The sequence below is a fragment of the Pocillopora damicornis genome, chromosome 3 (genome assembly GCF_964200805.1).
Source record: "Pocillopora damicornis chromosome 3, jaPocDami1.2, whole genome shotgun sequence".
Lineage (NCBI taxonomy): Eukaryota > Metazoa > Cnidaria > Anthozoa > Scleractinia > Pocilloporidae > Pocillopora > Pocillopora damicornis.
The window spans coordinates 23,577,902-23,586,180 of NC_142672.1; positions in this window are offsets into that span (position 1 = coordinate 23,577,902).

Consider the following 8,279-nt stretch of genomic DNA (forward strand, 5'->3'; position numbering starts at 1 on the left):
CATTGTAATGATTTATCTCTATTTATCTCTCTCTCCCTTTGGAAATAATAAACATGATAAGATAAATAGTGAAGTCAAGGTTGACGCTCTACACAAAAAACAAACGGAATAAATTTTTCTTTTCTTTTTTCAAATTGAAAACCCAGCAAAAGTTTTTATTCGCTTCCAGTCTTGTGCAGCAATACAGCAAGAATGGTCTCAGGTGGAAAGTGGATATTATTGAATAACGATTGGGAACAGAGAAGTTCAGGTTTATTATGATATGACGAACTAAGGTAAGCCCCAAGTCAAATAATTCCTTTCATTTTATTACGGCTAACTTAAGCCTTAGAATCTATTGGAACATCAATGTTTTCAATTCTCTCTTGCTGAGCCATTTTCAGTTTTTTGTCACTCTATTCAATCAAGTTCACCATAGCTGACAAGCCTGAAACATTACCCAAGAGCAGTCACTATGATCCATTGTGTTGGATCTTGTAGCTAATCTAACCTATTTAACCGGTTTTGATCAAGAATATAAAAGATAACTGATTAGAAAAGCTGGCAAAAATCCAACTAAGAAGAAAACAATTGTTCAGCCAATAAGAACTCTCTAACCATGAAAAATCGTTGTTATGTACGTGGTTGTTGTTGTTGTTGGCGTTATTTACTTACTTAACTGATCTGTTTATTTGTCTATTCAGATTATGTGTTCTTACTTTTCTTGCTTGACTAATCTATCGAGATCTTTCTATTAGCCATGCAGTTGAAATGAGTGCAGTGTTTATTCTGTAATGTCCCTGATCATGCAAAATCGTTGCTGTGGACGTGGTTGTTGTTGTTGTTGGCGTTCTTTGCTTACTTTCCCATATGTTTATATATCTATTCAATTTATGTGTTTTTACTTTTTTCTTTTACACAGTCCTTGGCTATTTTATCGAAATGCTTCTATTAGCCATGCAGTTAAAATGATTGTAATGTTTATTTTGTAATGTTGATATAAATAGGTGGCGGTTGGACTTTGGTAGTGACCATTAGCTCCAAGAACAACGATCACCTTCAAGGCGCTGAAGTACATTGCTTTAAACCGACAGCGTGTTTTCCCTTTGTCGAAGAGAACAGCGACATCGCGGCGCGAAAATTTGCAGACGAAGGTGAACAAGAAATGATGCATTTTGAAGGTAAAGCTGTGAGCTGGATTATAGGCGAATCATTCCATAAATAAATAATATTTTTACCTTTCGGATCAAACTGCCCAAGTACATTCTCAGGTACACTAAAATGTTATCATAGAAATTAAAGAAGGTTTCAGAGTCTATCATTTATACAATTATACGTTGGTCCATGTCCACCTAGAGTTATGATCTCTTGGATCCATTGAATACAATAAGCGTTTTGCGTTCTTCATTTTGTAGTCGCTTAGCTTTCTATTTTTGCTTCTGCTGCAAATTTCAAGAAAGGCAGTTTCATGTATGTATGCACATAAAGAGCTGTGATCTAAGAAACGTCCACGAGTGGGTGCGTGTGCGTGCGTGCAAGGTTGGCGAGTGTACTTTTTTTTTTTTTTTTTTTTACAACATGATACTTACATTCACTATATTAAGGTCCCTTTCACGGGACTCTCTTCGCATATTGCGTTACACTACTTACTTACAGTACTCTTAAGATAAAATGAATATTTATGCTACTTAAATTGCTGTACTCACACTACGTACAACGTAATGATGCACACGCATTGAGAGGCACATCATTTATACACACAAAAAAGAGAAACTTGTTCACAAAAAATTAACAGTTACGAGAGACAAAAAGGCTAAATTGTGGGTGGGATAGATAAGAATAAGGGCTTAAAAAAAAACCCAGAACTATAGCGTTTAGCAAAAATTGACTTTCAGAGGCTTAAGATCAGCATAAGGAGAGCACGATATAACCTACGAGCAGGCTCACATTTGGAGCCCGCCCGCAAATTATATAGCAATTATAGCGCATGAAGTATTTTGTTCCACTTCTGTTGAAATTTATTCTGTGAATCAGTCACGATAGATATTTGTTTTTCAATTTCTAAATTATATTTCAGCTGTTGCGCATATTCTCTGATAGATGAAGATATGTTCTTTAATTTACAGCAATAAATATAATACCTTGCGAGGAGCAAACAGTGGCTTACTAAAATATCATCTTTCTCTCCTCTAAAACCTAAACATTCATAGATATCCAAAACGTATGAGGCTGGTATCAAATGAATTGAAACGAAAAAAAAATGAACCCTTCCCCAAAAGTTTTGGTTACCAAGCATTGCCAGAAAAGATGGATTAATGTTTCCTTGTCTGTTTTGCACAAATAACAGAGAGCAGTCTCCAAAATTTCTTTTTTAAATAGAGAGGAATTCGTTGCTAAACATCTGTGGAGAAATTTGAACTGGGAGTTCCTTATCTTAGTACTGAGCGTACACAACCTTGGTAGTAAATAAATCGACCTCCAGCTCAAATCCTCCAGCACTTCAAGGTCACAGCCCATTACCCATTTTTATTGACCCTTTCGGGGGCTAGTAGAATTTCTTTTTGTATTAGAATTTTATACCCTAATTTAGTCATCTTGGTTGCTGCAATCAGCTTTTCTACCGAAAACCCCTGATCCTTTCCATCTGGCGTTTTCAATCTCAAAGACTTGATAGCGCTCCTTATATGGCCGAGGTCACTCCATAAAATTCAAGGAAAGAGGCAGATAAGCAATATTTCTCTCTTAACTCTCCATAAGTTATGAACTTAAAATCATCGTTAACAAGATCTTTGATATTTTGTACACCAGCTTTTGCCCAGTGCTTATAAAAAAAGGCCTATTAGCAATTCTGGCTGATGAATTATTCCATATTATATTACTACAACAAAAGTCGTGTTCGGCGAGGAAAGAGTTTCTAAAATTAAAGTCCACCCGGATTTCGATAAGGTCTCGGAGGAAGTCCTCCATGATATCATGTTTGGTAGCGTCTTTTTTTTCCAAGTTCCCAAGAAAAACTAATTTTCCTCCCCATTTTGAAAGAAATAAATCCCAAAAAAAATTCCATTTGGATTTAAAATCATCAGAAATGTACTTTTCTATCCAAGCGATCTTTAAAGACTTATTGAATGCCATGATGTCCAACATTTTTTGACCACCATCGCCATAGTCAGCAATCATTTCAGACCGTTTGATTTTGTCCCTTTTTCCATCCCAGAGAAATTTGAAAAGCAAATCATTTATTTCTTTTAACGATTTAAAACATGTACGTAATGGGAACAAAATGTAGACCTATTGGGATGCAGGCAACGTCTTTATAATTGTAATCTTTCCAGGAAGCGTTATCTCTTGTTTTGCCAATTGTTAAGAATATCTTCAACTTTGTGAACCTTGTCTTCATAGTTCATTTTCATTTCTTCATTTTGGATCGTACAAAACCAAACACCTAAAGCCTTGACTCTATCATCTTCCCATTTCAAGTTTTTATCTGGCCACATAATTTGATTTGACCTTTTCTTTGATCCTATCCAGAGAACTTCGGTTTTTCCACAGTTAACTCGCAGGCCAGACAGTTGACCGAAACTGTCTAAAAAAGCAAAAGACCTCTCAAGTGACGCTTGAGAACCATCTAATATCAACTTGTAGCAAAATGACATACGTTTTTTACCAAGTATTGCTCATTACATATTTTAGTTTAACTGCTGTTTCTTGTTGAATACCATGAATAATCACGTGTATCCTCGTTAAAACTCAATTTTAGATACCAAGTGGCCCAGAAAACTTTGATTCAACATGTGGCTTTGGAACGTAAGTGTAATGAAGATGAATTAGAGTCTGCCAATGTAGACTGCCTTCCTTTCTCACCTCGGTCGAAATCGTGGTTGAAGTCACAAACACTCCCTCCCATTATCCCAAAGACAAAGCAAAAACCGATATCATTGACTGAGTTTGGTCGGAACGGACGGGAGAAAATTTCACACTCGGTCATGAAGCATGGACCTGGCTATGCTCTTTTCTTACGTCATGGCCTCGAACCAAATATCTTCCCGCCTGGCCCTTCCACTCAGTCAATAAATCGTATAATTAACGTTAACGTGGTGTCCTACGACGTAAACCAGCCAGCAGCTATGGCTCAGGGTCAAGGTGATCTCTTCATGTTCCCCATTCTACCAGGGTGACGTATGTCATTTTGCTTTCCAAAGCGAACATACTTTTTACTAGCCTTAACTTATGCGGATGAATAGGGTATGTACAGATATAGAGACTATTGTATTTCGTTATGCTTTGCTTTGTTTCTTTTTTTCTGTCTTTACCTTTGTTTTTGTCGAATACAGGTGTCTGCGCATAATCATTTCTCATTCTTATCCTTACAAATGGGAGACCAATACTTTTCATTTTGTTGTCTTTGTTTTTCCTTTTGATAAGAACAATTCATTTATAATTTATTTTCATATTTATTCAAATTTTTGCTTTCTTACAATATTCGAGCAACTTAGCGCGAACAGATCGCGATAAAAATGCCCTGGAATTAGTTTCGACTTAGCTTACAGAAAAAAAGTAAACTGAAGGTTTTTTTTTAAAGCAAAATTGCTCTATATGGGATAATTATCGACCAATCGTGAGGTCAATATGGCTGGGCTGAGAGGGAGTCGAGGCCAATAAAAAATCAAATAAAAAAAGGGCGACGCTAATATACAACCATTTTGACCAATAAGTGATTTATTATGCGGGAAAAATACTTTAGTTAGCTTTAAGTGTTATTGTCAGAGAAAACCGGGCAGGAGCAAAAGATCGAGGTCGACGTTTGACCTCCACCTTTAACCATGTAAAAGACACCTGAAAAGATTATCAACGGTGGTATTTTCAGAAGTTGGAGTTTTTTTTTGTTTGAAGATAAAAATTTTCTTGAAATCAGGGCCTTCCACGGGCATGAAATGTCTTGATTTTCGGCCAACTTTTGTCGAACCTATAAGAATTAGCATGAAGCGAAAAAAATAGCCCTTCTCTTTTTGGAACCTTTAGCCTAAAATAAACCGATTAAAATATAATTTTCAATTTTTGTCCCAGTTCCATGTCTTTCATGTCGTACTTAATATCACCGCCAAGTCGTTGATTAACCAGACCTAGATTTCTGCCATTTTTACACTATGTTTTCTCAAAAGTGCGCGATTTATTTTTAAGGAAAGTTACTGTTCTTGACAGCCTGATTAAACCTTCACTGAAATACAGCAAACTTAAAATTGGTATCTCTCAGCAACTCGGAATTACTGACTTGGAAAGTTCCACCAAAATAACGTGAAGCAAAAAGTTTCCCGCCAAATTTTCAGCAACGAATTTTTTTTATCAACTTCTATCAGCATTGAGCTCACATCCTCAGCAAGGCCTTCCAGAAGGTGATCAGGTTTAATCTCTTTCACTTGTTGTAGTGGCTATTAGATTTTCATCTTGATAAAGTAGATGCGTTTAATTCAATAAAATCAGATTTCAACTGATGATATAAAATTGGTCCAACTTTCCCGCGAAATATTTTCTGTGTCACGCTACGTCGAACCTCTTTGAATTTATTCGACGTTACTTCAGTACTTCGTCCATCTTTGCTGAACAGTGCAATTAGTAAAATTATAAGAAAAAAGATGTAGAATTGTGTTTCATTACTGATGTCTACGGAAAAAACTGTCGTTTACATAATACCGTAATAAGATCAGTGTGTTTTCACCTGCATGTAGATTGATTTAATTTGTCACGTAAGCCTTCCGAGGAAGGAATGTCTTCTTTACTGGATAATGGTCAGCTTAAATCTGTAATCATGAATTGTCCGTTTTCAACGGAAGAATCCTCGTGTTCTGAGAGTGGAGTACGATCCGCTATTTTTCCACTGTTGGCGTGCAAACGAGATATGACCTCGCACCTCGTAAGTCTTGGAATTAGTGGAAAGCGTGGTCGAGGAGAGGCAGAAGTCAGCGAATCGGAACTGATTCTAAACCGGGCGGGACGTATTGGTATATTAAGAGAGGAAGATAAAGAGGCTTTAATCATTCGCCCCAAACATAGAAAACACTTAACTACCGACTGGCCTAGCCGTAAGAATTAAATTTGCTCTTACCCGGCTCATCAGGGGTTAAAAAAGCTACTTAGTCTCCCTAGGCGTGTTAATGCAAAAATACCCGCAGAAATATTTGTTGAGTTCAAGGAGATTGTTCCTATCGGGGCAGGTGAGTGAAGACTTCTCTTTATACATTTCGTTAATTCTCGCGTACTCGTTGTTTAGGTTATGGGACGTCTGATACGTGCGGTTTATTGCACGTGCCACGTGAATTCTGCGAATTATGCCTCTTACAAAAATTGGACTGGTGAGAGTATTATCAGTTATATGTTAAACTCTTCACACAAACTTTTCAGTAAACATGCATTATGTCAATACAAAAATTAAAACTAAAAATACTGTTGGTATAGCAAAAAAAAAATTGTGATCTTCTTGAATTGTTCATTGCCACTAAAGTGTCTGGGAGGGAGGTGTACGGGTGTGGCACTTGAAAATGAGTAGGCTCCAATTCTGATTGTTTCCTGTGGTTGATTACTCTTGATAGCAATCTACACGAGTCGTAGGCTGGAACACTATAAAAAGCGCGAGAAAAGTGATTTTAATGTACATTTGGATGAAGGCATGGAACAGGTCAGCTTAATAGCATAGTATAAAGTCCAGTAAAGAACGAAAGCGAGGACTGACTTACTAATTACTGGCGTTTACTAGAAGTTTACATTATATAATTGGAACTGTCGATGAAATTAAAATTAGGAAAACAACGTGATAATTGCAATGATAAAAACACATGAACGAAGGGATTTGAACCCAAGAAGTCTCCGAAGCCCGGTCTGACTCCCTAAATTCTAACCCTAGGGGGATAGCCAAGTCCATGTTCGTATGACGTTTGTTTTGACGAGAAATCCTCGTCAAAAATTTGACATGAGGGGTTCAAGCTCACGATGACTCCATCAACAACAGCTGAAGCAACTGAAATATTTTCTTCTATGATGGCTGCATATTTCATGCTATTGTTTACATTATTTATTTTCTGAGGAATAATAGACCATTTCCGAGTTCTCTAAGGCCTCTATATCAAAACGAGGTTCAGTGGTCAGCCTTTAACATGGCAATTATTTTTCATGCTCATACTTATGTAAATAACTCATTTTCACGAGAAAGGTTGTGCACTTGGCCTCATTTTGAAAGTGAGAGTTTTTAAAACTCGGAGGTAGCCTATTTAAGTGGCGTTTATGTAGTAAGGACTAGTTTGTGAAAAACATGAGTTCGTTCGCAAGAATTAAGATGTGCAAAATAAATAACGTTATAGCCTGAGACTTAGCTCCACAATGGGAAAAAGGCAAAAAACGTAGAGAAACAGAGCGCCACCTTTTCCCCTTCCCAGACTACCGCTAGGCTCGCTTCATTCGCCGATTTATTTTCGCCCCTACTGATCTGATATTTCGCTTTTCCCCCAGCAGAGGCTGGTCCCAGATTCATTAATCCACTGCCTAGTTAGATGTCATCAACTAGTTTGCTGTGATCTAAGAACTGATCAATAATGAAACTTCAGAATAGGAGAAGTGCTTTTAATGTAACTACATATAAACACAGTATAATAAAGACGGAGATTGCCAATCCGTGTCAATGAATTCAAGTATTGGACCAGTGCTTGGCTGGTAATCGTTATTTGTGGTGTGCAGTCTTCTTCAGGGCAAAGCTTTGTGACAACTCCAGGAGAAAACGAGGAGGTAGAATTAACGGCATGTGAAGCTACCATAATTGAAGATATTCAGCCACTTGACAAAGACGCAGACGAGACTCCTTTGTCGCAGGCCTCTCAAATCAGTGTTCCTGAGGAAGAAGTAAGCATTTGGTGCGACAAGAAGGAAATCCAAAATGAGAGACGACAGGCACTAAACAATGCCCGGAAAACCTGACAAGTGGACGCTTTAGTCCCATCCTTTCTACTTTAAATGCCTCATGGGACGATATTTCATCTACCCAGCAAAAGAACTATATTCGTAAGGCCAGGGAAGCTTTTGCAACTACGCTGTCAGTCATTAGTCCTGGGCAAGAAAAAGACCTTTGGAAATGTATCCAAAATGATTCAGACATAATCGGGAGGGACGAGAGTAGCTCGTCCAAAAGAAAGCATTTCGACACAAACACTGGGCTCATTGATGTCTTGATCAAAACTTATGATCAAGCGGAGTCGTGGCAAACTAAACGCCAGATCCTATCTCTTTTCGCAAATGACTTTAGCCACAGAGAATTGCAA